We start from the raw sequence: 20,017 nt of genomic DNA, 5'->3' as shown, positions 1-20,017 counted from the left end.
TGGACTACAAGAAGGCCTTCGACTCAAGTTCCTCACAGGAAATTAGTGTAAAAGCTAGAGGGTCAACCACGTTTAACAGGAAGGGCACTACAGTGGATCAGAGAATACTTGACAGGGAGGCGACGAGTCATGGTACGTGATGAGGTATCACAGTGGGCACCTGTGATGAGCGGGGTCCCACAGGGGTCAGTCATAGGACAAGTGCTGTTTTTGGTATATGTGAATGACATGATGGAAGGGATAGACTCAGAAGTGTCCCTGTTTGATAAAGTGAAGATAATTATGAGAATTAAATCGGATGAGGATCAGGCAGGACTACAAAGAGACCTGGACAGGCTACAAGCCTGGTCCAGCAACTGGCTCCTGGAATTAACCCGGCCAAATGCAAAGTCATGAAGATCAGGGAAGGACAAAGACTGCAGACCTCTCTCAAGGAAAAAGATCTTGGGGTGAGCATAACACCGGGCACATCTTCTGAGGCGCACATCAACCAGATAACTGCTGCAGCATATGGGCGCCTGGCAAATCTGAGAATAGCGTTCCGATACCTCAGACACTGTACACCGTGTACGTCAGACTCATACTGGAGTATGCAGCACCAGTTTGGAACCCACACCTGGTCAAGCACGTCAAGAAATTAAAGAAATTGCAAATGTTTTGCAACAAGACTAGTCCAGGAGCTACAGGGGAATGTCCTACGAGGAGAGGTTAAGGGAAATCGACCTGACGACACTGGAAGACAGACGGGGACATGATGACATACAAAATACTGAGAGGAACTGACAAAGTGGAGAGACAGGATGTTCCATTGATTGGACACAGCAACAAGGGGACACAGCAACAAGGGGACACAGCAACAAGGGGACACAGCAACAAAGGGACACAGCAACAAGGGGACACAGCAACAAAGGGGACACAGCAACAAGGGGACACAGCAACAAGGGGACACAGCAACAAGGGGACACAGCAACAAGGGGACACAGCAACAAGGGGTCACAGCAACAAGGGGACACAGCAACAAGGGGACACAGCAACAAGGGGACACAGCAACAAGGGGACACAGCAACAAGGGGACACAGCAACAAGGGGACACAGCAACTAGGGGACACAGCAACAAGGGGACACAGCAACAAGGGGACACAGCAACAAGGGGACACAGCAACAAGGGGACACAGCATCAAAGGGGACTAAGCAACAAGGGAACATAGCAACAAGGGGACACAGCAACAAGGGGACACAGCAACAAAGGGACACAGCATCAAAGGGGACTAAGCAACAAGGGGACACAGCAACAAGGGGACACAGCAACAAACGGGACTAAGCAACAAGGGAACATAGCAACAAGGGGACACAGCAACAAGGGGACACAGCAACAAACGGGACTAAGCAACAAGGGAACATAGCAACAAGGGGACACAGCAACAAAGGGACACAGCATCAAAGGGGACTAAGCAACAAGGGGACACAGCAACAAGGGGACACAGCAACAAGGGGACACAGCAACAAACGGGACTAAGCAACAAGGGAACATAGCAACAAGGGGACACAGCAACAAGGGGACACAGCAACAAAGGGACACAGCATCAAAGGGGACACAGCAACAAGGGGACACAGCAACAAGGGGACACAGCAACAAGGGGACACAGCAACAAGGGGACACAGCAACAAGGGGACACAGCAACAAGGGGACACAGCAACAAACGGGACTAAGCAACAAGGGGACACAGCAACAAGGGGACACAGCAACAAAGGGACACAGCATCAAAGGGGACTAAGCAACAAGGGGACACAGCAACAAGGGGACACAGCAACAAGGGGACGCAGCAACAAGGGGACACAGCAACAAGGGGACACAGCAACAAGGGGACACAGCAACAAGGGGACACAGCAACAAGGACACAGAAACAAGGGGACACAGAAACAAGGGGTTGAATAGTCTGGCAAGTGATGTAGTGGAGGCAGGAACCTTACATAGTTTTAAGAAGAGGTATGATAAAGCTCATGGAGCAGGGAGAGAGTGACCTAGTAGTGACCAGTGAAGACGCGGGGCCAGGAGCTGTGACTCAACCCCTGCAACCACACAAAAGTGCACACCATCCTTGTAAACACATGATGTACACATACACCGACCATATGTACACACCTACGTGATGCAGTGTACACACCGTCCATGTGTACACATCAACGCGATGTACAATGTACACATCAACGTGATGTACAATGTACACATCAACGTGATGTACAATGTACACATCAACGTGATGTACAATGTACACATCAACGTGATGTACAATGTACACATCAACGTGATGTACAGTGTACACACCGTCCATGTGTACACACCAGGGGTACACCCACGTGATGTACAGTGTACTTCAAAGAACATTATACAATATACACTATACTGTATATGACACAATGAGAGACTGTTGTATGATACAAGATAAACAAGAGAGACTGTTGTATAATAGATCATGGACAAGATAGGCCCACTCAACTGTTGTATAATAGATCAGGGACAGGATAGACCCACTCAACTCTTGTATAATAGATCATGGACAAGATAGACCCACTCAACTGTTGTATAATAGATCAGGGACAGGATAGACCCACTCAACTGTTGTATAATAGATCAGGGACAAGATAGACCAACTCAACTCTTGTATAATAGATCATGGACAAAATAGACCCACTCAACTGTTGTATAATAGATCAGGGACAGGATAGGCCCACTCAACTGTTGTATAATAGATCAGGGACAGGATAGACCCACTCAACTGTTGTATAATAGATCAGGGAAAGGATAGACCCACTCAACTGTTGTATAATAGATCAGGGACAGGATAGACCCACTCAACTGTTGTATAATAGATCAGGGACAGGATAGACCCACTCAACTATTGTATAATAGATCAGGGACAGGATAGACCCACTCAACCGTTGTATAATAGATCAGGGACAGTTCCTCGGGTCAGCTCACAGACAGTGATAAGGAAATGTGTAGAATTTTTAACACTTACTTCCTCTCAGTTTTTACACAGGAAGACACTAGCGATATTCCAGTAATAATAAATTATGTGGAACAGGACGATAATAAACTGTGCACTATTAGGGTCACAAGTGACATGGTTCTTAGGCAAATAGATAAATTAAAACCTAACAAATCCACAGGCCCTGATGAACTGTATGCAAGGGTTCTAAAGGAATGTAAAGAGGAGCTTAGCACACCTTTGGCTAATCTTTTCAACATATCACTACAAACTGGCATGGTGCCAGATAAGTGGAAAATGGCAAATGTGATACCTATTTTCAAAACAGGTGACAGGTCCTTAGCTTCGAACTATAGACCAATAAGCCTAACCTCCATAGTGGGAAAATTTATGGAATCAATAATTGCCGAGGCAGTTCGTAGCCACCTTGAAAAGCATAAATTAATCAACGAATCTCAGCATGGTTTTACAAAGGGGCGTTCCTGCCTTACGAATTTATTAACTTTTTTCACTAAGGTATTTGAGGAGGTAGATCATGGTAATGAATATGATATTGTGTATATGGACTTCAGTAAGGCTTTGACAGGGTCCCACATCAGAGACTATTGAGGAAAATTAAAGCACATGGAATAGGAGGAGAAATTTTTTCCTGGATAGAGGCATGGTTGACAAATAGGCAGCAGAGAGTTTGCATAAATGGGGAGAAATCAGAGTGGGGAAGCGTCACGAGCGGTGTTCCACAGGGGTCAGTGTTGGGCCCCCTGCTGTTCACAATATACATAAACGACATAGATGAGGGAATAAATAGCGACATAAGCAAATTTGCTAATGACACCAAAATAGGCCGTCCAATTCATTCTAATGAGGACACTAGAGCACTCCAGGATGATTTGAATAGACTGATGCAGTGGTCGGAGAAGTGGCAGATGCAGTTTAATATTGACAAATGCAAAGTTCTAAATGTTGGACAGGTAAATAACCATGCCACATATAAACTAAATAATGTAGATCTTAATACTACTGATTGCGAAAAAGATTTAGGAGTTCTGGTTAGCAGTAATTTAAAACCAAGGCAACAGTGCATTAGTGTTCGCAATAAAGCTAACAGAATTCTTGGCTTCATATCTAGAAGTATAAATAATAGAAGTCCTCAGGTTGTTCTTCAACTCTATATATCCTTGGTTAGGCCTCATTTAGACTATGCTGCTCAGTTCTGGTCACCGTATTACAGAATGGTGCTAGTACTGGTACTAGTACTGGTACTAGTACTGGTACTAGTACTGGTACTAGTACTGGTACTAGTAGAACTATGCTGCACAGTTTTGGTCACCGTATTACAGAATGGATATAAATGCTCTGGAAAACATACGAAGGAGGATGACAAAGTTGATCCCATGTACCAGAAATCTTCCCTATGAGGATAGACTGAGGCCCTGAATCTGCACTCTCTCGAAAGGCGTAGAATTAGGGGAGATATGATTGAGGTGTATAAATGGAAAACAGGAATAAATAAAGGGGATGTAAATAGTGTGCTGAAAATATCTAGCCTAGACAGGACTCGCAGCAATGGTTTTAAGTTGGAAAAATTCAGATTCAGGAAGGATATAGGAAAGTACTGGTTTGGTAATAGAGTTGTGGATGAGTGGAACAAACTCCCGAGTACAGTTATAGAGGCCACAACGTTGTATAGCTTTAAAAATAGGTTGGATAAATACATGAGTGGATGTGGGTGGGTGTGAGTTGGACCTGATAGCTTGTGCTACCAGGTCTGTTGTCATGTTCCTTCCTTAAGTGAAGGTGACCTGACCTGACTAGGTTGGGTGCATTGGCTTAAGCCGGTAGGAGACTTGGACCTGCCTTGCATGGGCCAGTAGGCCTGCTGCAGTGTTCCTTCTTTCTTATGTTTTTAATACAAGATAAACAAGTGAGACTGTTGTATAATACAAGAGTCTGGCAGCAGCAGCAGACAACCAGTAAACAAGGAGCAGAGGCAGCAGACAACCAGTAAACAAGGAGCAGCAGCAGCAGACAACCAGTAAACAAGCAGCAGCAGACAACCAGTAAACAAGCAGCAGCAGCAGCAGACAACCAGTAAACAAGGAGCAGCAGCAGCAGACAACCAGTAAACAAGGAGCAGCAGCAGCAGACAACCAGTAAACAAGGAGCATCAGCAGACAACCAGTAAACAAGGAGCAGCAGCAGCAGACCAGTAAACAAGGAGCATCAGCAGACAACCAGTAAACAAGGAGCAGCAGCAGCAGACAACCAGTAAACAAGGAGCAGCGGGAGCAGACAACCAGTAAACAAGGAGCATCAGCAGCAGACAACCAGTAAACAAGGAGCAGCAGACAACCAGTAAACAAGCAGCAGCAGACAACCAGTAAACAAGCAGCAGCAGACCAGTAAACAAGGAGCAGCAGCAGCAGACAACCAGTAAACAAGGAGCAGCAGCAGCAGACAACCAGTAAACAAGCAGCAGCAGCAGCAGCAGACCAGTAAACAAGGAGCAGCAGCAGACCAGTAAACAAGGAGCAGCAGCAGACAACCAGTAAACAAGGAGCAGCAGCAGACAACCAGTAAACAAGCAGCAGCAGCAGCAGACAACCAGTAAACAAGCAGCAGCAGCAGCAGACAACCAGTAAACAAGCAGCAGCAGCAGCAGACAACCAGTAAACAAGGAGCAGCAGCAGACAACCAGTAAACAAGGAGCAGCAGCAGCAGACAACGTTCACCACAAATACCTTAATAAAACACATTTAAATCATAATTCTGAGTCAGATTTGTTAACAAATCAGTTGACTTACCTTAAGAGATGAGTTGAGAGTTGTTTAAGAAAGATGAGGGCAAAGACAGTCCTTATATCACTAGGGTTGTGGTTGGTGGGGGTTGATTGTTACCCTCCACTGGTATTTACCTGGGTTTACGGGGTTATATGGGGTTGTTAAGACTACACTGGGGTTGTCTACACTGCAACACTCTGCAACAGGGTGCAACACGCCCTGCAAGGCTCTATATAGAGAGAGGAGGTAGAGATAGAGGCGTGGGTACACTGTCACTGCTTAACACACACTACCCTGACTCTCTCCAACACACCTCCAACACTGCTAACATTCCTGGCTTTTAAGACTAGTTTCTCTCTTATCCGGAGCTCCTGGTAAGCGGATTTGTATGGTAGAGTTATCAGGAGAGCTCTATATGTGCAGGTTGATGTTATTAAGGAGGTGGAGAGAGTGTGAGAGGCGATCGCGAAATATTTTGGTGGTTTAATTCTGGTGAGGCCACCAGCAAGGCGGACCAGTGGGGGTGCTGGTTGTGGTGGGGGTGGTGGTGGTAGTGCTGGTGGTGGTAGTGGTGGGGGAGGGGGTGGACAGTGTTAGTGGGGGGTGTGGGTGCGTGGTAAGGGTGGTAGAGGGGGTTGTTGTGGTGTTGGGGTGTTGGTGGTGGTGAGGGTGGTTGAGGGGGTAGTGGTGGTGGTAGTGGTGTGGTAGAGGGGGTGTTGGTGGTGGTAGTGGTGGAAGTAGTAATGGTGGTAGTAGTGGTGGTAGTGGTGGTGGTGGAGAGTGTTAGTGGGGGTGTTGGTGGGTGGTAGGGGTGGTAGAGGGGGTTGTTGTAATGTTCGGGTGTTGGTGGTGGTGAGGGTGGTAGAGGGGGTAGTGGTGGTGGTGGGGTGGATGAGAGGGTATTGGTGGTGGTAGTGGTGGCAGTAGTGGTGGTAGTGGTGGTGGTAGTAGTGGTAGTAGTGGTGGTAGCAGTGGTGGTAGTAGTGGTGGTATTGGTGGTAGCAGTGGTGGTAGTAGTGGTGGTAGTAGTGGTGGTAGTAGTGGTGGTAGAAGTGGTGGTGGTAGTAGTGGTGGTAGTAGATGTGGTAGTGATGGTGGTATTGGTGGTGGTAGTGGTGGTGGTATTGGTGGTGGTAGTAGTAGTGGTGGTATTGGTGGTGGTATTGGTGGTGGTAGTAGTGGTGGTAGTATTGGTGGTGGTAGTAGTGGTGGTAGTATTGGTGGTAGCAGTGGTAGTAGTAGTGGTAGTAGTAGTGGTGGTAGTAGTGGTGGTAGTGGTAGAAGTGGTGGTAGTAGTGGTAGAAGTGGTGGTGGTAGTGGTGGTAGTAGTGGTAGAAGTGGTGGTAGTGGTGGTAGTAGTGGTGGTAGTAGTGGTGGTAGAAGTGGTGGTGGTAGTGGTGGTAGCAGTGGTGGTAGAAGTGGTGGTGGTAGTGGTGGTGGTAGTGGTGGTAGAAGTGGTGGTGGTAGTGGTGGTAGTAGTGGTGGTAGAAGTGGTGGTAGTAGTGGTGGTAGAAGTGGTGGTAGAAGTGGTGGTAGTAGTAGTAGTGGTGGTAGTAGTGGTAGTAGTGGTAGAAGTGGTGGTGGTAGTAGTGGTGGTAATAGTGGTGGTGGTAGTAGTGGTGGTGGTAATAGTGGTGGTGGTAGTAGTGGTGGTAATGGTGGTGGTAGTGGTGGTAGTAGTAGTGGTGGTAATGGTGGTGGTAGTGGTGGTAGTAGTAGTGGTGGTGGTGGTAGTAATAGTGGTGGTAGTAGTGGTGGTGGTTATTACAACCCAGGATTCCAAATGGCCTGCTATCCCGGGTGTAATGGGAGCAAAATAAACACAGCAGAAAAAGTTTAGACTTATATTATCCTTCACCAATTTAGAACAGCAATATGTACACTATGTACAGTGATAAGTATAGTGCACTCCACGGTAAGCAAGGCAGAATAGAAGCCACAAGATAGCAGACCGTGCTTCAACCAGCTCTAGAATGGGAATGACAAGGGCAGACAGGAGAGTGGTACCCACATAACCTCTGCGATTGCCAAAACCATCTTCTTATTGGCTAGAACCTGGTCACTAGTTGAACGAAGGGGTCCCATCATCAACTCTTAGCAACCTGGTTCGCTGGTTGGGGGAGATAGCCTGTAAATGAGGGTGTGTACATGCGCCGAATAAAGGTTACGTACTCTTTGCATGCCACACCCCCACCCCGAGAAGGCTCAGGATTAGGCTGCCACCTCCCAGTGGTAACCGTGCCGCCATGGCACAAAATAATGGGACCGCCTTTCCTCTCCACCATCCAACTCTTAGAGCTCAGCTTTTCTCGTGACCGAAAGCCAAACCCTAAACTTAGAGTTAGTTAGTTTAATATGTTTATTATGCACCCCATACCCATCCTGTGGGTGGTAGTCAAAAGATTACAGAGGTACATAATTGGTCCAGGGACTGGGCCTCAAAGTTTTGATAGCTGAGCAAGTTACAGAGGTAATGAATTCACAATTTACAAAGGTAATGAACTCACAATTTACAAAGGTAATGAACTCCAGGTAGGTCTAGTCACAATCATGACAAGTTACAAAGGTATTTACAGATTACAGAGGTACACAATGGGTCCAGGGACCGGGCTCCAAAGTTTTGATGACTGAACTAGGTACAAGGTAATGAACTCACAAGTTACAAAGGTAATGAACTCACAAGTTACAAAGGTAATGAATACTGTAAGAATGGTTACTTACGTTTATTCATGGCTGCAATCATGAACAAATTTTAGAGTAATGAGCAATTCACACTTCCACACCCTGTCACAACTGTAGTGAGTTATTGGTGCAAATGTTGATTGTTGAGTCTCTCTCTCACACAGACACACACACACACACACACATACAAATTCATACACACACACACATAAACACACACACACACACACACACACACACACACACACACACACACACACACACATGCACACATGTGGTAATGCATTATTTACAGCTAGCAAAGTCAGGGTATTTCTCCAGAATGGTCTGTAATATACCACTGTGGATAAAATACTTAGCCATTTCTTGAACACTTCTGAGTGAGTTGTTTCTAAATTCATTAATTTTATCACACTCCAGTACATAATGACGCAGGGTGTGACAATAATCCATCTGGCAAAGTTTACATTTCGTTTGGTCTACATCTGGTGGTGGTGATTAAACTTAGAGTGAGACAGCAGTCAGTCAGGCTAGCATAGGTCCAAGATACAGGCGGACGGTAGCCCGCATCCCCTCACTAAAAAACAAGCCCCACACCAGGGGATTAAAAAAAAAGAGCTTACAAGGGGTTACCACAAGTAACCTAACATCCTAACCTATGTAAAAAAAAAAAAATAAACTCTAGATAAAGAGTCCGCCAACACATTTGCCGGCAATATATTTAATTCTGAGCGAGTATGGTTGCAGTCTTAGCGTCCAGCGCATGAGCCTTGTGTTGTGGTTCTTCATGGCTTGGAGATGTACTAGAGGATTGTGATCACTGTAGACTGTGACCACCTGCGATGTCTGGCCCACATAAACATCGAAATGCTCCAAAGACAGTACCAGCGCGATGGCTTCTTTTTCAATGGTAGAGTAAGCCCTCTGATGTGGCTGGAACTTGGCTGAAAAGTATGCCACAGGCTGCAACTCCTCATTCTCGTTTTGTAATAGTACTGCCCCAACCCCAGACTCACAAGCATCAACCTGTAATGAAAAAGGTTTGGAGAAGTCTGGAGACAAGAGAATGGGTGCAGTACACAATATTCTTTTTGCTTTGTCAAAAGAAGTTGACAATATGGGGTCCAAATAAAGGGAACTTTGTGATTGGTAAGAGAGGTAAGAGGGGCTACAATATCTGAGAAATTCTTACAGAATCTTCTGTAAAATCCTAACATGCCTAGGAAACGTTGAAGAGATTTCCTATCATTAGAAACTGGATAATCTTTAATAGCAAGAACTTTAGCAAGTTTAGGTGCAACTTTACCACTACCTACTTCATGGCCTAGAAAAGTGACAGTGGCCTGGCCAAAGGAAGATTTAGATAAATTAACTGTTAAATGGGAACTCTTAAAGGTCTCAAAAAGAGCCTTAAGTCTAAGTAGGTGTTGATCCCAAGTATCAGACACCACAACAATATCATCTAGGTACGCTGCCATGCCTTCAAGTCCTTTAATAGCCTGATGGATAAGTTTCTGGAATGAAGAGGGGGAATTTTTTATTCCGAAGGGGGTAACTGTGTATTGATAATGACCTCCTGGAATTACGAAGGCAGAGATTTCCTTCGCCTTATCCGTCAAAGGTACCTGATAGTAACCTTTAAGGAGATCTAATTTGGATACAAAAGTAGCCTTACCCACAAAGTCAATTACGTCATCCAGACGAGGAAGAGGGTAAGCATCTGTAATGATGACCTCGTTCACCTTACGGTAGTCTGTACACATACGAAACCCTCCATCAGCCTTCTTCACAAGGATGCACGGTGAAGCCCATGGACTAGATGACTCCTCCACTAAACCATGTTCTAACAAGAAGTCTACTTCCTGCTGAAGTAGCCTTTGCTTTTCAGGATTAGCTCTGTAGGGGGAGAGTTTAATTGGTTTAGAGTTTCCCACATCTACATCATGATAACCTAACATACATTTTTTCGGCACATCCGAAAAAAATATTAGGATATGACTGTAGAAGCTCCGTTAAATTTGTTGCTTGCATTTCAGATAATCCCTCCATTAAAGGGCTAGGATCCTTGAGGAGGACAGAATTTGAAAGTTTAATATTAATTTCAGAGATAGAGTGCAAAGAGTCAGAGTTGTCCTCAGAGGTAGAGGACAGAGTCATTACTGGGACTTTATCTGGTGTATGGAAATATTTTAATTGATTAATGTGGTAAGTTTTAGTTTTTGAGAGCTACACATAATTTACTTCAGATAATCTACTTACAATCTGCATAGGTCCTGTAAATCTAGCTTTCAAGGTGTGGCCAGGTATAGGTTCCTGCACCAACACCTTGTCTCCTGGATGGAAGGAGCGGAATTGTGCACTTCTGTCATACCTCTGTTTCATCTTACTTTGAGCTGTCTTTAGGTTAGCCTTGGCTAACTGACGTGCCACCTGCAACCTTGAAGACGGGTTGTAGAGTGTTGAGCTAACGTCTTCTCCCATCCATCCTTCTTTGAGCACCCAAAGAGGACCTCGTACATTGTGCCCAAAGATCAGCTCAAACGGACTATACCCTGTAGACTCTTGCACCGTCTCTCGTACTGAGAACAGCAACAAAGGTAGTGATTCATCCCAGTCTGTAGGAAAGTGCATGCAAAAAGTTCTCATCATGGTTTTTAATGTCTGATGGAATCTTTCCAAGGCGCCTTGAGACTGAGGATGATAGGCAGTGGATAAGTTGTGGAATATCCCTAACCTAGTTAATACTTCCCTAAATGCTTTGGCAGTAAAGTTAGTACCTTGATCACTTTGAATAGTTTTAGGAATGCCAAAACAAGAAATGAATTTGGTTAAAGCTTTGAGAATACCTTTAGTATTAATACTACGCATGGGAATTGCTTCAGGATATCTGGTTACTTTATCCATAATCGTAAATAAATATTGATTTCTAGACTTTGACCTAGGTAGTGGACCTACACAATCTATAATTAAATCTACAAAAGGTTCTCCATCAGCAGGTATAGGTTGGAGAGGTGCAGGTTTAATGGAATGTCCAGGTTTCCCTACTTGCTGACATTCTCGGCAACACCTAATATGATTCTTCACATCTTTCTTTAATTTTGGCCAATAAAATTCTTTTGTGATTCTATACAAGGTTTTTGTAATTCCTAAGTGACCTCCTAATGAAGTATTATGAGATATATTTAATATTTGAGGTCTAAACTTGGTTGGAACCAATAACCTGTCATACAATTGCCGGCCCTCTATCTCCTTACCAGTCTCAGTGCAGATCAAATAATCGTTTTTAACTTCATACTTGACCGGATGACCCAAAGAGGATTTACCCATGGCTGCCTCAAAAGCGAATTTTAAAGAAGGGTCCTTTCGTTGTTTCTCCCGGAAGGACAGTCCCTCGGGCATGGAAGCAGAGACATCTGGCAATCCTGCAACCTGGGAATAGGAAGGCTTGATCGGGGTCTGTTCACTTGATTTACAAGGCTCCGGCCGGTGTGCCTCATAAAACAACGTGGCTATTCCGAGATCGGAGTCGTCCAAGGATAGGTCAACATTCCCTCCAGACAACCCTTGGGATGTTGCCCGAGTTATTGCCAACACCAGAGAAGAATTACTCATTATAGGTTCAGGACACGAACTAACAGTAGTAATGTTATTACCCAGTAATAACATGGCATCTTTCATGGGGAATCCTTTTGAGACACCTACACCCAGTGTAATATTTGCACTGTACATAAATTTTATGCAAAGGGACAGAATATATAGCTCCTCCAAATGCTTCCAATAAAACAGAGGAATTTAAGGAAGTGTTCTCTGAAAGGGGTAATATTCCTTCTCTTACAAGTGAGCAATATGCTCCAGTATCTCTAAAGGTCTTTACCTTAGTTGTTTCTGAGTTTTCCTGAAGGGAAATAAGACTCTTGAAATAATAAGGGGCCATAGTGGTGGTAGTAGTGGTGGTGGTAGCAGTGGTGGTAGTAGTGGTAGTAGTGGTGGTAGTAGTGGTGGTAGTGGTGGTAGTAGTGGTAGTAGTGGTAGTAGTAGTGGTAGTAGTGGTAGTAGTGGTGGTAGTAGTGGTAGTAGTAGTGGTAGTAGTAGTGGTAGTAGTGGTAGTAGTGGTGGTAGTAGTGGTGGTAGTAGTGGTAGTAGTAGTAGTAGTGGTAGTAGTGGTAGTGGTATTAGTAGTAGTGGTGGTAGTAGTAGTAGTAGTGGTGGTAGTAGTAGTGGTAGTAGTAGTGGTAGTAGTGGTAGTAGTGGTAGTAGTAGTGGTAGTAGTGGTCGTAGTGGTAGTAGTGGTAGTAGTAGTAGTGGTAGTAGTGGTAGTAGTAGTAGTGGTAGTAGTGGTGGTAGTAGTGGTGGTAGTAGTGGTGGTAGTAGTGGTAGTAGTAGTGGTAGTGGTGGTGGTAGTAGTGGTAGTAGTAGTGGTGGTAGTAGTAGTGGTAGTAGTAATGGCGGTAGTAATGGTGGTAGTAATGGTAGTAGTAGTAGTAATGGCAGTAGTAGTGGTGGTAGTAGTAGTGGTGGTAGTGGTAGTAGTGGTGGTAGTAGTGGTGGTAGTACTTGTGGTTGTAGTTTTGGTAGTAGTGGTGGTAGTGGTAGTAGTTGTGGTAGTGTTGGCAGTAGTGGTAGTGGTGGTAGTAGTGGTGGTGGTAGTAGTGGTTGTAGTAGTGGTGGTAGTAGTAGTGGTGGTGGTGGTGGTAGTAGTGGTGGTAGTAGTGGTGGTAGTAGTGGTGGTAGTAGTGGTGGTAGTAGTGGTGGTAGTAGTGGTGGTAGTAGTGGTGGTAGTAGTGGTAGTAGTGGTGGTAGTAGTGGTGGTAGTAGTGGTAGTGGTGGTAGTAGTGGTGGTAGTAGTGGTGGTAGTAGTGGTGGTAGTAGTGGTGGTAGTAGTGGTAGTAGTGGTGGTGGTAGTAGTGGTGGTAGTAGTGGTGGTAGTAGTGGTGGTAGTAGTGGTGGTGGTGGTAGTAGTGGTGGTAGTAGTGGTGGTAGTAGTGGTGGTAGTAGTGGTAGTAGTGGTAGTAGTGGTGGTAGTAGTGGTGGTAGTAGTGGTGGTAGTAGTGGTGGTAGCAGTAGTGGTAGTAGTGGTGGTAGTAGTGGTGGTAGTAGTGGTGGTGGTGGTGGTATTAGTGGTGGTAGTAGTTGTGGTAGTAGTGGTGGTGGTGGTGGTAGTAGTAGTATTAACCACAACTGATAACACTCGTCTCTTCAAGGCCTCACATTACTGATGGATCTTTATGTTACTGATGGGCTCTTGATCCAAGAAGACAGATTAACTCCGTCGGTCAGGTGGGACCAGAGATCACATAAACTCCGATGCCTGTGGACATAAGCCACTTTGACTTTTGTGAGTTATACTAATGGGTAATTATAGACTATGTATGACTGGGGGTCAACGCCCCCTCGACCAGGTCTGCGACCAGACCTCGTGGTGGATCAGGGCATGATCAAGCAGGTTATTACTGTTGGCCTCACGCAAAGCAACATACGATCAGGTATACGGCTGATCAGTACTGACTTTAGGTGCCTGTCCAGTGCCTTCTTGAAGACAGCCAGGGGTCTATTGGTAATCCTCCTTATGTATGCTGGAAGGCAGTTGAACAGTCTTGGGCCCCTGACACTTATTGTGTTGTCTCTCAGTGTACTAGTGGCGCCCCTGCTTTTAAATGAGGGGATGCGGCATCGTGTGCCGGGTCTTTTGCTTTCGTAAGGAGTGATTTGCGAGTGCAGATTTGCGACTAGTTCCTCTACTATTTTCCGTCTGTATATCATTGTGTATCTTTCTCGGCTGCATTGCAAGGAATACAAATTAAAGGACTTCAACTGTTCCCAGTAATTTAGGAACTTTATCGTACTTATGTGCGCCGTGAAAGTTCTCTGAACATTCTCCAGGTCAGCAATTTCGCCTGCCTTGAAAGGTGTCGTTAGTGTACAGCAATATTCCAGCCTAGAGAGAGCAAGTTCTCATTATTCATCCTATCATTTTCCTAGCAGATGAGGTAGATACATTGTTGTGGTCTTTGAAAGTGAGATTCTCTGACATGATCACTCCCAGGTCTTTCACATCAGTTTTTCTCTCTACTGTATGGTTGGAATTTGTTTTCCATATCAGAGTAGAGATTTCTCTCCATTGAACTACATACTGTTTTCTGCGGCGCATGTAAAGATTTGGTTAATGTCCGCCTGCAGTCTTGCAGTGCCTTCAGTGGATGACACTGTCATGTGTCATCCGCATGAAATACTTATGCAGATGACTTGGGTGTCATCCACAAAGGAAGACACGGTGCTGTGGCTGACATCTGTCAATGTCAGATGTGAGGATAAGGAACAGGATGGGAGTGAGTACTGTGGCTTGTTTGGTACTGGTTTGGTAATAGAGTTGTGGATGAGTGGAACAAACTCCCGAGTACTGGACTTTGGGTGTGGGTGTGTGTGTGAGTTGGACCTGACTAGCTTGTGCTACTAGGTCTGGTGCCGTGCTCCTCCCTTAAGTGAATGCAACTGACCTGACTAGGTTAAGCCTCTAAGCCTACCGAAAACCCTGCCTGTAACTAATTCCGAATTCACCCTCCTGCATTCTTGCACCTCCGCCATGTACCATACTCCACAAACCCTGATTCTGTCTACTACTGTCCAACCCCAATGGAAATAAGTTAAGGACCCCAATGGAAATAAGTAAGGACCCCAATGGAAATAAGTCACTCTGTCTGACTTTTTTGGGTTATCCTAGGTTCTCTACACATATGCTGCTATGTATGATAATTCTATGTAACTGTATTTGTGTATACCTGAATAAACTTACTTACTTACTTACTTACTTACTAACCCAACCCCTCCCCCACCTCTAATAGTCTCGACTTCATTAAATTGACTCTCATACCCGTAGCATCCCCAAATATCTGAATTACTCCACAAACCATCCATAGGTGTTCCTCACTCATTACCAGAACTGTAGTGTCATCCACATACCCAACAATACCCCCCATCCACCCCCATCATCCCCTGTTCATTCATTACCTCATTCACCAGCCTATAGAAAGGATTCTGTATGCAGGCAAACAGCAACTGAGAGAGTGGACAACCCTGCCTCAACCCTCCCTCCATCAGTACTGGGTCCCACAACTTACCATTAACCTGTACCCTTACAACCGCTCCCTCATACAAGGTTTGCACCCATCTCACCCCCCCCAAAACCCAACTTCTCCAAACAAACTCTTAAGAAATCCCTGTTCACACAATCATATGCATTAGCCCAATCTAAACTGAGTATCCCCCCTCCGGGACAGCTCTCAATAAAATCCCTTATGTGACTATGCCCATCCCTCATACTTCTTCCCGGGATGCCATACTGGCCCCCATATATCACTGATCCTAGAACCTTCTTCAGTCTATTGCCCAGAATTTTAGCATAAATTTTATAATCGGCACTAATGATATCGCTCTGTAATCACTCAGCACTTTCCCTTCTTTCTTCAGCACTAACACGACGATCCTGGTTTTCTGAGTCTTCCCCATCCTACCACTGTAACTTCCCCATCCTCCCACTGTAACTTCCCCATCCTCCAACTGTAACTTCCCATCCTCCCACTGTAACTTCCCCATCCTCCCACTGTAACTTCCCATCCTCCCACTGTAACTTCCCCATCCTCCCACTGTAACTTCCCCATCCTCCCACTGTAACTTCCCCATCCTCCCACTGTAACTTCCCCATCCTCCCACTGTAACTTCCCATCCTCCCACTGTAACTTCCCCATCCTCCCACTGTAACTTCCCCATCCTCCCACTGTAACTTCCTTATCCACCCACTGCTCCACATATAATTCAGGACCTCCACTAAACCATGCCTAATACACCCCCAATAAGCTCTATAAAAATCATTCGGTATACCATCAATGCCCGGAGTCTTACCCTGGCTCATCCCGTAACCCACCTCCTCCACCTCCCCCTCACTAATACTACCCTCCAACATTTGTTTTTCCTGCTGTCCTAATACAATATTACTCCGCATGTCCTCAAAAAAACTGCTCCCTGACGTCTCCCCCTCTCCTCCTCCATTTCTCCCTAAGCCAATAATCTGCATAAACACTGCTGTCCGTATTGGTAAGGTCTTGCTCCTCCACATAACCTCCCCCCCAGAACCAACCACAAGATGCACTATGGTAGTCACCATCTGCCTTTCCCTAAATTTCCTTGGAATGTAACCTGACGGTCTATCTCCCTTTAACACCTCTAACCCAGCCCTAACTCTAATTGCATTAAACCTTTCATCATGTATCTCCACAATCCGACTCCTTAGACCATTCACATCCCTTCTCATACCTTCCCTATCTCCCTCCCCCCGTAACAATCACTCAGTAGTCCTTCTAGGTAGGTCTGTAAACCATACCGCCACCATGCCTGTTCCCTGCCACATACCTTAAAAAACTCTGCAATCTCTATCGTAGCCTTAATCTCCCATCAGTCAAGCAAATCCATCTCCCCATCCCTAGCATCCCAGAAAAGCTTCCACCAGTCCTTGAAGGATGAGCCTTCATCCCCCTCCTGCAGGAGCCTCACATTCAATTTCCAATACCCAGCATACATGCGCACTATACCATCCACCCTTAGATCAGCTATCACCACTCTATGGTCCGAAAAATCCACATCGAAAGTCCTCACCTTCTCCACACCTATCCCCTTCATGACATAAATCCTATCTAACCTCGCCTCATAACTCCTGCGAACGAACGTGTGCTCTACACCATACCCCCCTCCCCACCACATCTACAACTCCTACATCCCTTAACACGTCCCTTAGAGCATCCAATACACATCCTGCCCCCCTCAGTATCACATCCCCATACCTAATCACACAATTCCAATCACCCCCAAGCACTATTATGGAAGGTGAACCCAGCAAATAATACATCAAGATATCCCCGACAAAATCAACTTTCACCCTAACATTGTTGATTGCTGGCATGTAAACACCTATGAAACATACCCTCCCCACCCCCAATACCCATCCACCCTAACGACCCACCCCCTCCCCCTCCCCCCTCCTCCCAACCCATGATGCACAATGGGCTGTTCTCCTTTACCACCACAGCCACCCCTCCTTTCAATTGCAAAGCATTGCTGACAAACAGTTTATAACCCTGCAAATGCAGTTCACACCCTAACCTCTGGTTATGCTCCTGCAAAAAGCATACATCTACATCAAACTTCTTGAAAACCATTCTAACCAAACCCTTTTGACCTCAGTTTTAAGACCATTTACATTTATTGTGACACACCTGAACTTTCCAGGAAAGGCAGCTTACCCCTATGCCACTGTGGCTTACTCAATCCCCCTTTCATGTTACCCATACCATCTTTATCATCCTTCCAAACCTGTCTACTAACCCCCCCTTGCCCTCCCCCATCAGGCTTCCCCTGTACACCCCCTCCCCTGCTTGCCTTCTCCACCACAGCTGCCCATGCCTTCTTCCCTGGCCTCTGCCCAGGTGTTAGGACCTCGTCCATTTCGGACGCTCCTGCAGTTCGTTTGCATGAGCTACCACTCACACACATATCTACTTCATGTGAGTCCTCCTGATGAACCTCCACCACCACTTCCCTCTCCTTTCCGTCCTTACGCAAGACCTCTATCTGTCCCTGCTTCCCATTCAGCTGCTGCACCGCACATAACCTCCTGGCTCCATCCTCACTGGCCTCCGGCTCTTCCAAAAACTCCTGCAGCACTGCTTCCAACATCCTCTCCTGGGTAGTCTCTTCCACATCCACCATTCCCTCGGGCATCAGGGAGCTCTCCCTTGTTACCTCTGGGAGGGTAACACACGTCCCCAACACCTCCTCCCCCCTCTCCACCTCCTCGCTCCAGAGATCCATCCTCCATCCATCCAAAACACCCAACTCCACGTCCACGTTACACGGTTGCTGGTCTACCGTCGATGGTGTCACAATCCTAGGGGCTTGCCTTCGGGTACACTTCGCCGCCATATGCTCCTAAGAGTCACAGAATCGGCACATTTTCCTCTGCTCTGCATAGTGGACGAATACCTGGGTCCTATAGCCTGTCAGCATAACATACGAGGGTATTGGCCACCTCAATGACATCTTCAGGGTGCAGGATCCCTCGGGCAGCCCTGCATACAGACCGTCCCTCCACACCCCCATACTAGCTGTGTGAACCATTCATCTACAATCCTGTCAGACACTGCAACTTCTTGGGATCTTAATACTTGGGAATTCTTCACTTGCCTAACCCTTGGGCACGACCTACTTCCACATTGGACAAATGTGACACCACCTACCACTGCTGCACCTCTCCTGCCATACGGTTTATAAGCTGCTTCTAAGCTCATATGCCGTATTCTATTCAAGATTGATGGACTGACCACATCAACTCAAGGTTGAAGGACTGATTACCTCATTCTCCTCCTGTTCTTCAAGTTTATCCTTTGTATGGACTGATGAAGCCACTGTGTGGCGAAACGTTTCCTCAATAAAGATACCCAAGAGTTGCACATGTGTCTAATTTAACAACGTGTCGGTTCTTTGAACCATTCATCTACAGTTCCATAACTGCTGAAGGTTTCCTGAATTCCATACGATGTTGCCTCAAAGGATACATTACAAACCTTTATCCATGTGAAATACTTCGAGACATCATGCAGACTCACCTCCACTGTCGAATTCACACTCATTCTCCTTTCTTGAAATTCATCCACAATACAGGTGTGAACATCAAAATGGTATACAATACCGACAGGTTGGTAGGTAAGACACATAGGCAACAGTTAGGCAACTTTATTCCGAAACTTTTCGCCTACACAGTAGGCTTCTTCAGCCTACTTTCTGTATTCGACTGAAGAAGCCTACTGTGTAGGCGAAACGTTTCGGAATAAAGTTGCCTAACTGTTGCCTATGTGTCTTACCTACCACAATACAGGTGTAAAAGCCGGTTCTTGCAAACTTCACGAAGACCCGTGTCATTCCATTAAGGGCCACGCCATACAATTCATCGTTAGATATCCTGTAGACGTCCCTGATGATGCCTGGTAGCAGTACATTCATTGTCGCACTGCTTAATGTCCCTTAGACCAACTTTGTACAGACAATGTTTACTCGCCGGCTCACACGATCCGCCATCTTGGTGCTTAAGTGTAGCAGTCCACACCAGGTGGCATGCAGGGAGACCTCAAGTAGCGTCCTCTCTCCCCAGAGGTCGAGAGACGAATCTTGTCCACTGCTGGTCTCAGACCGGGCCATGCGGGCGTTGACCTCAAAGCCCTCTCCAGGTAAACTCCAGGTAGACAACACCCCTCCCCCTTCTTCAAGAACCTAAACAAAATTTCCACTCTACAGTGCGACCTAGATTTACAAAACAGTAAAATTAATCCCGACCTGAAGTACTTGATAGTTGCAACAGGACCCATAGACGTAATACCAGACAAAAATCTCACTGACATTCCTCTTGACTGGCTAAATCTTTTCGAAAATTTACTGTACATAAAAGGGTCCAAAATCTGGAACTCTGCTGGAAATCTTCAAAACCACTGGACAGCGGGGCGTTGATCCCCGGAACTCTCTCCA

The 20,017-nt window shown here is 45.8% G+C and overlaps 1 protein-coding gene across 1 annotated transcript in view; it reads right to left on the bottom strand.

The window, feature by feature from the left end:
* Positions 1 to 6,221, bottom strand: part of LOC128702590 (WD repeat and SOCS box-containing protein 1-like) — a 484,629-nt gene extending 478,408 nt beyond the window's left edge. Inside the window, exon 1 of the mRNA XM_070105233.1 lies at positions 5,795 to 6,221. The gene's annotated coding sequence lies outside the window, so the exon portion shown is untranslated. The remainder of the gene's footprint in view (positions 1 to 5,794) is intronic.
* Positions 6,222 to 20,017: the final 13,796 nt, after the last annotated feature.

The sequence above is a fragment of the Cherax quadricarinatus genome, chromosome 98, assembly GCF_038502225.1.
Source record: "Cherax quadricarinatus isolate ZL_2023a chromosome 98, ASM3850222v1, whole genome shotgun sequence".
NCBI lineage: Eukaryota > Metazoa > Arthropoda > Malacostraca > Decapoda > Parastacidae > Cherax > Cherax quadricarinatus.
Note: the sequence above shows the minus strand (reverse complement) of the source record. Positions and strands in the feature narration are given on the sequence as shown.